A 13,581-nucleotide genomic window follows, 5' to 3' on the forward strand; every position below is an offset into this window, starting at 1 on the left:
AACTAATAAATACGTGTTATGAATTAATGATGGAGATTTTAAGTTTATTAAAGCGAAATGGTTACTTTTGTTTTAAATTTAATTTTCCTGAGTTCAGTTGCTTTATTTCTTATTTAGTTTTTTTTTTTTTTTAAGTATAGAAGATAAAGAGATCAAAGAAGCCCAAACTAGGGATTTATTATTCGATTAAGTGTTGTCCGCTTATGCCAAAAGGTCTCTTTTAGTAATTAGTACTATGTTTATTTGCACATTATATTTAGAAGCACTTTTTGTCTAGAAACCAAGTCATTTAAATGCTGTTCAAAGGTTAGTTAAGAAATGAGTTGGTTAATGTTCATCATTATAACATTAATGATTTAGAATGGTAGCCAAGCCTTGTAACAAATGTAAATGTGTGTGTGTGTGTGTGTGTGTGTGTGAGAGAGAGAGAGAGAGAGAGAGAGAGAGAGAGAGAGAGAGAGAGAGAGAGAGAGAGAGAGAGAGAGAGAGGCTTTTAAAGTTTTTCATTGATTCCAGAGAAAATAAATGCAAGGAAATAAACTATCCTGAAGCTGCTTGTTGTAGGCTTTGAAGTTTTTCAAACCTACATTATTTGAGGTTCTTTAACGTTTATACCTCCCTTCCAACCCATCTACCCTAGATAGGAGAGAAAAGAGGATAATGGGCAAGGGGGAAGTAGACCTTTTGTAGACTGAGTCCCTTGGACCAATTTCACTGGTGTAGTCAGCAGGATTCCAGCAGCCAAGTTAAAGAGCAAACAAGCAAGTTAGCAAAGGTGACTGCAACCTCAGCCACTGGAGGAAGCCAGAGCAACAAATGGAACCCAGAGCAACAGCTGGTGCCCAGAACCTCAAAGTGTTCGCTAGAGCAGTTCTCTCTAGGAGTATCTCATAGTGGAGTAACGTACAGCCAAGACCAAAAAGCAGATATATAAATCTCAGAGTCCATACTAGGATGTTTGTCAGTTGGCCTTGCAAGAGGCAGTTCCTATTCCAGTGGACAAACATCACCTGTTCTCTCACAAGTCTGGCTCCAGCAGACAAACACTGCACACCCTCACACAAGTCTATTTCACATCCCACACTTGGAATCAAAATAAAAACATGTTTACATCCACTACAGCCTGTGGTAGGGTTTTTTTTTTTTTCTCTCACTAGTAGTAACTCAATTCTATATTTAATTCAGTAATTATTTACTAAAGGCACCTGCGTGAGCCAGTTATATATGAGAAGATACATGCAAACAAATAGCCTGCGTGCTTGATATCTGAGGTTAATGACTCGAGTATGTTAGTACCGTACTTGCTATAAAAAGCAACAATGGTTGTTTTCATGTGGCACTTCTTCTCCAAAAGGTGGAAAATGGAGGCTAGATTCTGACATCAAGGATTGGGATATCTGTACTTGTGAGGAAAAATGAGAAAAACCATAGTGGATACCAAATCCTTTATCTCTCTTGTCTCCTGATACTCCTTCAGAGAAAGAGTATATGGAGTGAACTAACTCCAGCTTCTTCACACAGCACAAAGGATTGACTTTGTGCCAGCTTAGGGCTGACCGAGGATGAACTTGTTATTACTCATTTAGAAAAATGAAGACAAGGGATCCCAATAATAACCCTGGGCTGAAAATACAATTTATCCCACAAGAGGCTGGTGCTAAGCCTGATATTCAGCCTAGATGTAGACTGCAAATAATATCCTATCCTATGTAATTTACTTCAGCCTTATTGGAAATGTCTTTGGAACCTGTTGGTAGCACAAAGCTCCTTGTCCTTACAAATAAGCACTTAAGGAAACCTAGAATGATAAACATGTAAAATTGTCTTTTTATCAATGGGAAAGATAGATAAACTGATTTTCTAACCAGAAAGCTGGAAATTGAGATTTTTAATAACCTGGTGATTTAGACCAGACATGGGTTGCAAGCCTTTAATCTTAGCACTCAGGAGGCCACCATGACCTACACAGTGCGTTCCAGTTCAGCCAGGACTACACATAGCAACATTGTCTTAAGAACCAAGAGAAAAAAACCCAAAACAAACAAAACAACAACAACAACAAAAACCTGGTGATATCCAATGTCGATGAGGCAAGGCCTACCAAGATCTCACAGATGGCTGATCTGGGTGCCCTTTGCATTGTCTCTGTATGGCCAGGGCCTCCCCCAAGCCCTCACAGTCAGGATTGTGGATATGTAATAGTCTAAGTGACCCTTGAATTATCTGTACAATCAGTAACTCCCCCCAAGCTCCCACAGGCAGGATTAGAGGTGGCTAATACCCCCAAACAACCTCTGTGCTATCTGTAGGACAAAGACCACACCAGATCCTTCCTTAGGCCCTTAAGCCAACACATGTAGCCTATCTTTAGGTAGGCTGTTCCAAATTGTACTGTGGAATAAATATGCTAACAATGAACTGCTCGTGGTCAGACTCTAGAAGTTTGAACTCACAAAGTCATAATGAGACAGATTTACTCTTCGCCTTATGCAGATGATCACAAAGACCCCCACAATAACTCTCAGACTTTTCACAAGCTAATAACAGAAGAGTCACTATCAGACCCACCTGCAGACCCACGGCCCTGTTCCCAGCTTTTGTTAGGCATCTGCTAGTTATTTTGTTCACACAAACTCAGGATATTAATGTTAGGAACGTCTGCCCTGTGTAGAAACCATGAAGTTTGCCAATAGCTTTGTGAGGGAAAATATCATTGGATCATTTGAACAGGTGAAACAGCATAAATGATTCCCTTAGGACTCACGTTATTTGTTCACTAATTCCTTTTGCTTGTGTTAAACTTTCATTGAGCCTTATGGAGAGTTAGATAAGAATGAAAAAAATAACTAACTACCACTAAAACCAAATTGAAAAGATAAATAATAATGTGCACAGCTGATCTACTGTGTTATTTTTCACATGGAGCTTGGTTCCTCTTGTTTTTGCTACACCTGTGTACCTAGGGCAAGCATGTTTTCAGCGCAGTGACCAATTTCCTTGGCTTCCTCCCTCTCGCCTCTTCTGTCCTTCCTTCCCATTAGTCACAAGAGCTAAAGCATGAGAGTAGAATTTGTACATTTCCTGTGTGATGAGTATAGAGAGAATATTCAAACTATGCCTCTGGGTGCCAAATTAGACTCTTAAAATACAGTAAAGGCAATTTTCCTGAGAGTAATTTTGTTATTTGTAAGAACTGTGTGTTTTAGAACTCAGAGGCTCAGTCTTGAAGGAAGCAGAAGACAATGCGCACGCATGTGTGTGTGTGTGTGTGTGTGTGTGTGTGTGTGTGTGTGTGTGTGTGTACCTTCCCATTGTTTCTTTGCTTTTGTTGAATTATTTGTTTCCTGTGTTATCTTGGATGTAGTTAACCTCCTTGGTTGGAGTTTTCCTTCTAGTATTTTTCTGTAGGGCTGGATTTGCGGATAGATACTGTTTACATTTGGTTTTGTCTTGGAATACCTTGTTTTTTTTCATTTATAGTGATTAAGAGTTTTGCTGGATATAGTAGCCTAGGTCAGCATCTGTGCTCTCTTAGAGGCTGCAAAACACCTGTCCAAGTGCCTTCTATCTTTTATAGTCTCTGTTGAGAAGTCAGGTGTAATTCTGATATGTCTGCCTTTGGCATTTTTCCATTAGAGCTTTTAATATTCATACTTTTGTCTGTAGATTTAGTGCTTACTGTGTTCCAGGAGAATTTTCTGTTCTGGTCTAATCTATTTGATGTTTGTAGGCTTCTTGCATGGTTATAGGCCTCCCTTTCTTTAGGTTGAGAAAATTTTTTCTATGATTTTGTTAATAATATTTTCTGGGCCTTGGAGCCAGGGATTTTCTCTTTCTTTTATTCCTATTGTTCTTATGTTTCATTTTTTCATAGTGTCCTTTAATTTTTGAATGTTTTTTTTATCAGGGATGTTTTAGGTTTAATATTTTCTTTGACAGATGGATTGACTTCTTCAATTGTTTTTTTTTTTTTTTTTTTTTTTATGCTTAATATTCTTTCCTCCATATCTCGTATTCGGTTAGTGAGGCTTGCCTCTGTAGTTCCTGTTTTCTTCCCTAAGTTTTCCATTTCCAGGATTTTCTCTGCTTGTTATTTATTTATTGCTTCTAGTACCATTTTCAGGTCTGAAACAATTTTATTCATTTCCTTCACCCATTTAATTTCATTTTCCTGTATTTTCTTAAGGGGTCCATTTCCTCTTTAAAGGCCTTTACCTGTTTGGTTGAATTTTTCTCATATTTCTTTAAGGATTTTATTTATTTCCTCTTTAAAGGCCTTTATCAACTTTATAAGTTGGTATTGAGCTCTTCCTCTTCTGTGGTAGAATAGCCAAGGTTTGTTGCGGTAGAATGACTGGGATCTGGTGACATCATATTACCCGAGCCGTTGTTGATTGTCTTCTTATGCTGGCCTTTAGTAATCTGTCTGGCCTTGGTACTGCCTCTGGTAGCTGTGCCTCCGATGAACCTGAATGTTTTTGGGGGTCCTAAAGGCCTCTACTGGCTATGCTAGGTGTGCCATTCTGCTGGCCCTGGAGGCTCTAGGGGCTCGGAGGCTGTACCTCGATAGATCAGGCTGATCAGGAGAAGGAGGATATTGCTCTATGCTGATTGACTCTCTCCCTCCAGCCCCCAGGCCTCTTCAAAATGTTCAACAATGAGGGTCTAGACCTGCATATAGCTCACTTCTGCTGGCTCTGTTCTCTGTGATCAAGGTGGGTCAAGCATGTTGCGAGTAGGAAGGGAGGGATCTATGCAGAGTGTAGCTGCTCACAGCCTCCTCAGTTCCATAGCCTCCTCAGGATAGAGGACAATGGGGGTTGGGAGCCATGTACATCTCTCCTCTGCCAGCTGTGTGCCTGGTCAATACCATTCTTATAAAAATTGTGAAACAACAGTAAATAATAAAACAACACAACAACAACAAAAAATAATGCATTTGAAGGTGTAGCTGGGCTGAGAGAAGCAACAAGAAGGGGAAAGGGTGGCTCAGTAGAGATTTGTTTGCAAAGAACATAGGTGAAGATAGTATTTATCAGCTTGCAAAAACTGTCAGAACTCCATATAAGAAACATGAGGAAGATTATGTGTAAACTAAGCCTGAATCAGGATATAATACTACCAAACCACTCTTCATCTCTTCCATGGTAACAGCTAAGAAATTCCCTAATCTTATAGGAATTATCTGTGCCTTCAGTATTTTTCAACTTCATCCCAGGGTGCTTTGAAATATCTCTACCCCTGCACGTCCCAGCATAGAGAAAGCAGAGCTTGGATTCCAGCCAAAATTCTGAGGAAAAAAAAAATGTGGTAGTGAAATGAAATCCTTTTGTTAGGACAGAATGGAAATGGTATGGGGTGAGGCATTCTTAAAGCTCTCAGCTTTTAAAAAGTATGTCTTATGTGTATGAGAGTTTTATCTTCATGTCTGTAAGTGTACGTGAAAGTAAGAAGGCATTACAGACACTGGAGTTACAGACAGATATGATTTACAATAAGGGTGTTGGGAACTGAGCCCAGGTCATGTTTTAAAAAAAAAAAGTAAATGTTCTTACTGGTGACACATGAGTCCAGCCCAACTATTATCATGTTGAAGGAAGGAATTCAGTCAGGAGGCATAGTTTGACCTGTTTATTTAAGCTAAGAAAGGCAAATACTCCAAATAGAGATGAAAATGGGCTGCTTCTACCTGAGGAGCAGCCTAGTTACTATTCCTATGCAGTGCATTTTTAGTGGTTTTCTGAATATTTATGATGTAGTTGGAATGCTCATGGGGTATAGCAACACTTTTATGTCCCAAATTATGTTGGAGCAGATCTTGGTTTTACAATTTTTCTTTTTCAATAGTATCCACCAAAGGTAGAGGGTATCAAAATGATAGGGCAATTCATATGACATTAGGTCTTTTGAGAAGGAAACTCTTCATTAGCATACATGTGTAACAGAATGCTGTGGTATGCAGATCTCTGATAGCGTCTTTAAGTGACTCTAACAGAGTCTTTAAGGATGTTTAAGCACTAAGTGCACTGGGACCATCAGGCAACACAGCAACAGCTAATTTTCCTGTTACCTCATGTCTACTAACCCTTTGCCTACCTGGTATCATTTTTAAAAAAAAAAACTTATCCACATTCCTTATATTGAAGATAGATCATAATAGTTTTCTGCTTTAATACTGTCTACATGAAAGTATCTGAACATCTGTAAAAATGTCTTTTACTGCCAGATTTTCATTATTAATGGAAAGGTGTCTAATACTGAAGATAAAGAATCCTCCAGTGTTCAATTCTTACACATTATAAATAGTCTTTAACAACTTTCCTGCTTTTAAAGTTCTAACTTGAGATCTTATTAATTTCTTCTCTATTCAAATATGGGAGGGAATTTATTCATGTTTTTCTTGTGGGATAACTGAGAAACATCTCATTATGGAAAAAAATCTATAGATTTACTCTTTATTCTGCAAGATAATATTAAAAATATAACCTGGCTTTTAGATTTTCATTTTATTACTTTTGACTACTTTATTTACTGTCAAAGGTATATTCTCAACTCACAGCAGGACTGAGAAGGGCACAGATATTTACTGTCATGTGTTTTTTCTGAATCGTCAGTTCAATTTTGAAAGGCTAAAATTGGAGCCTTTCATACTGTTAGTGTTGTATTTAGTAATAACTATCTGTCAAATTCACAAAAACACATTTTAAAGAGTTCTAGCAACCTTTAGACTCAAGTTATCTCCCTCAACAATCTGACAATTTCCAGTTAGGAGTGCAATTAAATAGATGGCAGAATGAATTTCCATTGTCCACAACTTATGCAGGCTTAAAGTACCCTCTCAGATGCAAAGTTGAGCTGCTCTGATTTACACATGATCTTTCCTAACAGAAAGCATTTTTGAGTATTATAAATTAAGATCATTAGAAAAATAAATGTAAGCATAATCTGAAAAGCATGCAATTAGAATTATTATCATGATAAAAGAAATGATCATATTATAGATTGTATCTTAACATGCATTATAACCAATGTAAAAAGTAATAATAGTATCCTTTTTTCATAATACTCTCTTTTATACTAAGTTCTTACGAAAAACCTGAAGAATTGGACATAATGGTCATATTTTATCAAAGACGAGTAATCCCTAATGTAAATGATAACTATTGTGTGATGTCATCTTTAAATCTCCTGGTATACATAACCATTTCTAATTTATTTAATTATTTAGCTATACCTTTTTTCTTCTTTTATTTACTGTTAAATATTAGTAACCTTTTAAAATAGTTTTTATACTGATTCCTCAAGGTATAGTGATTTATGAGTTTGTTAAAGATAAGAATATGACTTATCTTCCTATATTGTCTTGTTAGATTAACAGATACTATAGTGACTTTATGTTATTGACGTAGACCAAATGCGTGTATATATTGAATGAGTGAACATGTTTCCTGGATACACAGATTTTAGGGATTTACTTTGCTGAAATCACTGGCTAGAGGATTATTTCTGCAGTATTTTAAAGCATCAATATAGGAAATGTAATCCTACTTTTTCTAGTTACAATTTGCTGTTTCTGAGAACAAAGTGCATTGGTAACTCCGTCACATTTGTATATGACTATAAAAATTGATTTCTCTTTCTGAAGAGGTAACTGGAATGAACATCTGTTCCTGGGGAAACACCAGATGCAGACCTCCTGCTGTCTGAATAAACATAAAAAACGGAATGCACAAAGCCAGCAACTTAGAATTGGGATCCAGAATTGTTTCAAGTGGGCTTTGAAATGTGGATGGTTTCATTTTGTTTTGTTCTTTCTTCCTATATTTTTTAAGGGCTTAGAAAACAATATCTTAAAAGCAAATATAGATTGCAGGTAGCAAATGGTTATCCATTTTGCAAAAATACTTATTATTGTATTCAAGCAAAGTATGAGAGGGTGCTGCCTCCGGCACCATATAGGAAGAAGAAAATGTATTCTTGGTTATCTACTGTGCAATGTCATTACAAAATATGGAATACATTTCATTAACAAAGAAATCATGGGCTATTCTCATTGCTTCTAATAAGATCATGTTTTTCCCCAATGAAAATGAACCTTTAGTTTTAAAGAGTTTTTTTTCCTGAAGATTGCTACATTCAAATACATGCTCTTCATTTTAATTTAAGAGGAAGAATGGAATTTTTTGGAATATTTATTGATAGATGTTAGGATTGAAGCACCACTGCAATTCAATAAATATTTGCTCTAACAGCATGTACAACCCAGAATATGTAAACAAAGAATCTAAAGTAAAAAACTATATATATATATATATATATATATATATATATATTTCAGTACTAACCTTCTTATACATCCTTTAACTATTAACTTTGAGATGCTGTTTTCAAAATAAGAAAGTATATTTCAGACGACATTACAAATGGAAGAAGTAAAAAGCTAACAGAAGGTGCAGTGCTTACTGTTACAGAATCAGGCCATGTAAAATGTGCTATTTGCCACGCTGATGAAAGGCTCCTGAGATCACAAACTTATTCAGGAAACGCCTGAGAATCCACACCCAGCCATTGTGCAAGTTCCAGAAGAGGAAGTGCCATATAGTTAACTGATGTGCATATCAGTGATGGCAGGATTCTGAATAATATTTATGGGTTTTACAGTTCACTCGAGCACTTTCCATGCATGTTTCACTGGACAATCATCATAAATCTGCTGTGCGGTTATGTTTTATGCTGAGTTTACACATAACTAAAGCAGAATATATGATTTGTGCAGTCCTACACTCTAATGAAAATTTGAACTTTATTTAGAGAAATTTTCTTTATAGCCAAAAGTTTTATAAAGATGTCTATCTGACAAAACTCCTTATCCCATTATCTTTTCTTTCCTTTTATTTCACTGAAAATAGCTTTTTAAAAATACAGTATATTCTGTTCATTTTTTGTCCTTCTTCATCTCCTCTCAAGTCCTTACCACCTGCCCACAAATCCAAATCCATGCCTTCTTTCTGTCTTTTGTTAAAATTTAAACAGACAAATAGAAAAATGAACATGAACAGAGAAAACTAAAAGGCATGAGAAGAAGACACACAGAGAAAATGCATAAAAATACAAATTTGGAAACCATAATGATATTCAAATACAAAGATCATAAAGTAATCATTCCAAGGCAAAGAATAATAATTTACCTTAAATCCAAGTAATAAAGCAAAACAATTTTAAAGATAGCCAGAGAAAAGTACACAAGGAGTTATTAAAGCAAAATTCTTAATGTTTGACTTATATGCCAAGGAGAAACAAATCTTCAAGAGATCTCCAACCTAGAGTTCTACCACTAGAAAAAGTTTTTAAATGTAAAAGTAAATTGTAGTCATTTCAATGTATGAAATTTTCATACATTTTCAAATATATGAAAAATAAAATATACACCACCCACAAAGCTATGTAAGAGCAGTTAACTAAGGCTTCCAGGAGGAAGATACAGGTAGAATATGAGCCCAGGAAATGATGAGTGTGGAGAGTGGTAAACATGCACAACTATTTTATAAGTAAATTGTATAACATGTTTGAGAAGAAAGACTTAGAAAAAAAAAAAAGGAAACCCTCACATTTGACCATATCCCCTGGATGGGGAGACCTGGTGGCACTGAGAGGAAGGATAGCAGGTTACCAAGAAGAGACTTGATACCCTATGAGCATATAAAGGAGGAGGAAGTCCCCCTCAGTCACAGACATAGGGGAGGGGAGTAAGGGGAAAATGGGAAGGAGGGAGGAATGGGAGGATACAAGGAATGGGATAACCATTTAGATGTAATATGAATAAATTAATAAAATTTTTTAAAAAAGGAAACCCCAATTCCAGGCATATGAAACCCTCTTTAAAGTAGTGGGATGAGACTATTTAAAAAACTCCAAAAACATGTAGTCTATCTGTTATTTTCCTTGGTTATGACCGTGTTGCTGAAGACATCTTACACTTCAGAAACAGGGACCAGAGCACCCTGGATTAAAACTTACTGCAAAACACCTCTCAGAAGACTAGCTTTCGTGGGACAAGAAAGTCCCATACAAATTTCCAAAGGAAGGAGGCAACTAATAGGCCTATTCAGCTGTGGTGTGTATGGATTACAGAAGGACTAGCATGACACCGTAACACTAATGGCACAGTAGTGGCACACATACCTTGGCAGTAACCAACAGCTTTTTTCAAAAACAGCTCAACGAGAGAGAGAGAGAGAGAGAGAGAGAGAGAGAGAGAGAGAGAGAGAGAGAGAGAGAGAGAGCATGCCTGATACTGGAAACCTAGGCAACTCCTCAGAGCTAGTGCAGTCATATTATCAGAGAATCTACAACAATTAACTTAATTAAAAAATCGTAATATTTAGTGATGTAGAAAAATTGTTCTTGGGCCCGCATATAAGTGCGGTCTTCATCCTTCCTCCAGAAAAATTCTCTTTGCAACAGACAGAAACCTCTACAGAAAACCAGAACCTATCATAATTCAAAATTATGAAGGCAAGTCCCAGTGGAAATGTCTACAAAACACTCTTGCACCTAAGGCTTAGGAAACACAGTGGAAGAGGACATTGAATGACTGGAAGAGGCACAGAGTCTGGGAGTTTGCCCTGAGACTTTGTGTTCTAGTAACATCAGAAGCTACAGCCATTGTCTCACTAATATGACTTGCCCGATGTGAACTAAATGAGACTTAGTCAAACAAGACTAAGAAAAGCCCACGATGCTTCAGCTCTACCCGAAGACCTATAGACAGCTGAAGATATCTGAGAAAGGAAGAGGAAAAGGTAGCCTTCTCAAGAGAAAGGCACATCAACTTGTTTCCCAGTGCCAAGTGGTGAATTCTGAAAGCATACGTACAAGTGGCATTGAATGGACTGAACAGGTTGCATTTAGGAACATACGTGTGTGAAGATCTTCAGTACTCAGCTTCAACGTTTCGAGGTGCTCTCTGGAACTGCTCTGGATTCCAGGCTTCCCAGTCTGCTGGATGAGGAGAGAAAATATTTTTAATTCTGCAAGAGCATAGTAATGCTTTCCACCATCTTTCCTACATTTTTATTCTCAAGGTTCCTTATTGATTCATGGTAGTGAGGAGATGAATATTCTGGTTGACTAGAAAGTCTCTGGACCTACAGTTTTCTTTTTGTAGAGATCTCCTCTCTGGCACTCTATCTTCTGAATGCTAATTACTTTAGCTTTGAGGGAACCCGCCCCCCTTAAGTCGGGAGATCTGTTCTTATCTTCCTAATTTCTTCCCTTCATGCACTACCTGAAAGTGTCTTACAAGGAAATGAGTCCCATATAAATACTGGGACAGAAAAGTGACAGTAAAATCAATGCCTCTGATTGATAAAAATAAATGTCTTAATCTAAAGGCCATTTATAGGCTAGCAAAAAGGTTCTATTTGTTCTATTTCAGGATTCATGATTACTAACGCTGTCCAGACTCTCTGCTTATCAAATCTGATGAAATTTTTACTGCCAACATTATTTCTGATGGCAATTATTTTAATGAATGCCTCAAAGTCAGTTTGTAAATCACTTAACATTCTTTATACCTATGGAGGACATAGGTAGAATTAAAGTTGACTCGCTATGCCTAACATTGTTACAATCATCATCAACAAACACTTTTTGAGTCAGTTTTGCATTTTTTAGAATTGTAAAAAGGAGTTGATACATGCTCTTGTTGATAAATAAGTAGGAAAGTTAAAATTTCCCTTAAATATATTACGTTCTTTATATATATACCACTTTCCTCTTATTAAAATAAGATGCTTACTTTTTTTGTTTGTTTTTCTAGTCAGGGTTTCTCTGTGTAGTCTTGGCTGTTCTGGATTCAGATTATATAGCATATCAAACCATATTGTGTTAACCTCCTACAAATCTTCTAAAAGTATTTTTGTTTTACAAAATGGAATTATGTCATTAATTTTGCACTTGACATGAGGATGTGACTGATTTAATAATGATAAAAATCACCAGTACTCGTGGCTATCATGTATTCTTACAGTGATGGGAAGTGTCTGAGTATTTACCATTTACGCATTAGAATGCTTGATGATATGGGCTTTCTTCTTGCCTTTAATTTCTTCGCTACTCCTGATTTTAGCTTTCCTTCCTCTGCCTTTCTTTTATTTCTATGTATTTTTCTCTTTACTCATTAATCTCTGTCCTTCCTCCTCCTGGTGCTAACTTCTCTCTCTTCACTGCGGGGGGAGTGTCTTTTTTTCCTGTAATAGTTGTGTCAGTGGGTATTTCATAAGCTTATCTGCTAGGTTCTTGTAGTTATTATTCTGAAAATATATATTCAATATTCAAGATCTCCTGCAACTTTGGTTACCCCTGGCAACCATTTGTGCATGTCATCTACTTTTTCAGCCTTATCAACTGTAAAACAGCTGTTTACCTGAACAGGATAGCCATGGTACAAGGCTATCCTCAGGAAATATTTCCTAACCACGGTAACTGAAAAGTACAAACAAATATAGATTCTCTTATAAAGGAGTGTTATACTAAAAATATTGTTGGCAATATTAACATTAAGACTACATTTTTGGGAGGATTTGAGGACAATGCCTTAATTCAAACATTTTGTAAAAGACTTATGGAATCTTTAATATACTAGGTAGGATGAACAGACCAGAAAGCATACATTTTTGTACCATACAAGGTAAAAGTCATCATTCGGCATGGTGCAATTTAATTCAAGTCATATTTTCATTGCTTCATTCCATATGTGGTTGCCATTTTTTCGTTTGTTTTTGTTTTTGTTTTTCAAAACAAGGTTTCTCTGTGTAGCCTTGGCTGTCCTGTACTGATTTTGTAGACCAGGCTGGCCTCAAACTCACAGCAATCTACCTGCCTCTGCCTCCCGAGTGCTGGGATTAAAAGCGTGAGCCACCATACTTAGCCCTGGTTGACAATTTTCTACCTCCATGTACATAAATTTTTGAATTTATAATTGATGTATTTTGAGACAGGGTCTCACTGTCATCTTGGCTGTCCTAGTACTCACTCTGTAGACCAAGGTAGGCTTGGACTTATGGAGATCCACCTACCACTGCCTCCAAGTGCTGAGATTAAAGGCATGCACCACCACAACCTGTTAAGCCATTCTATATGTATGTTGTACAATATAGTATCCTCTCTTAGAGTTACTTCTGGAACATAAAGGTAATTTAAAAACCCTGACATGCAAGCATATCCAAGAGCACCATTTAAGAAGCTTGGAGGCATGAGTGACACCTTTGCCTCTCTCCTCCTTTAGGCACAGCTTATCAATATGTCGAGGTAACTAATTTCTAAAATGTTTCTGAGCCTAGATGTTCTGCATTTTTCATCATTGCTCAATCTTGTACCATCCCCTTTGATTTAGAAGTAGAGTGTTCCTATCTGGACCCACATTCCATATCACCTCACTAATGAGAATAAACTTTTTGTCCTTTTAAACATGAGAGATAAACCTTTTAAACATGACATTAAACCCTCCCCAGGATATAGCTTGGCTCCCTGCTACCTCTTTGGACTAAATTCTCCCCAGGTTATAGCATAGGACACAGG

This window comes from Acomys russatus, chromosome 31 (genome assembly GCF_903995435.1).
Source record: "Acomys russatus chromosome 31, mAcoRus1.1, whole genome shotgun sequence".
NCBI classification, from domain to species: Eukaryota; Metazoa; Chordata; class Mammalia; order Rodentia; family Muridae; genus Acomys; species Acomys russatus.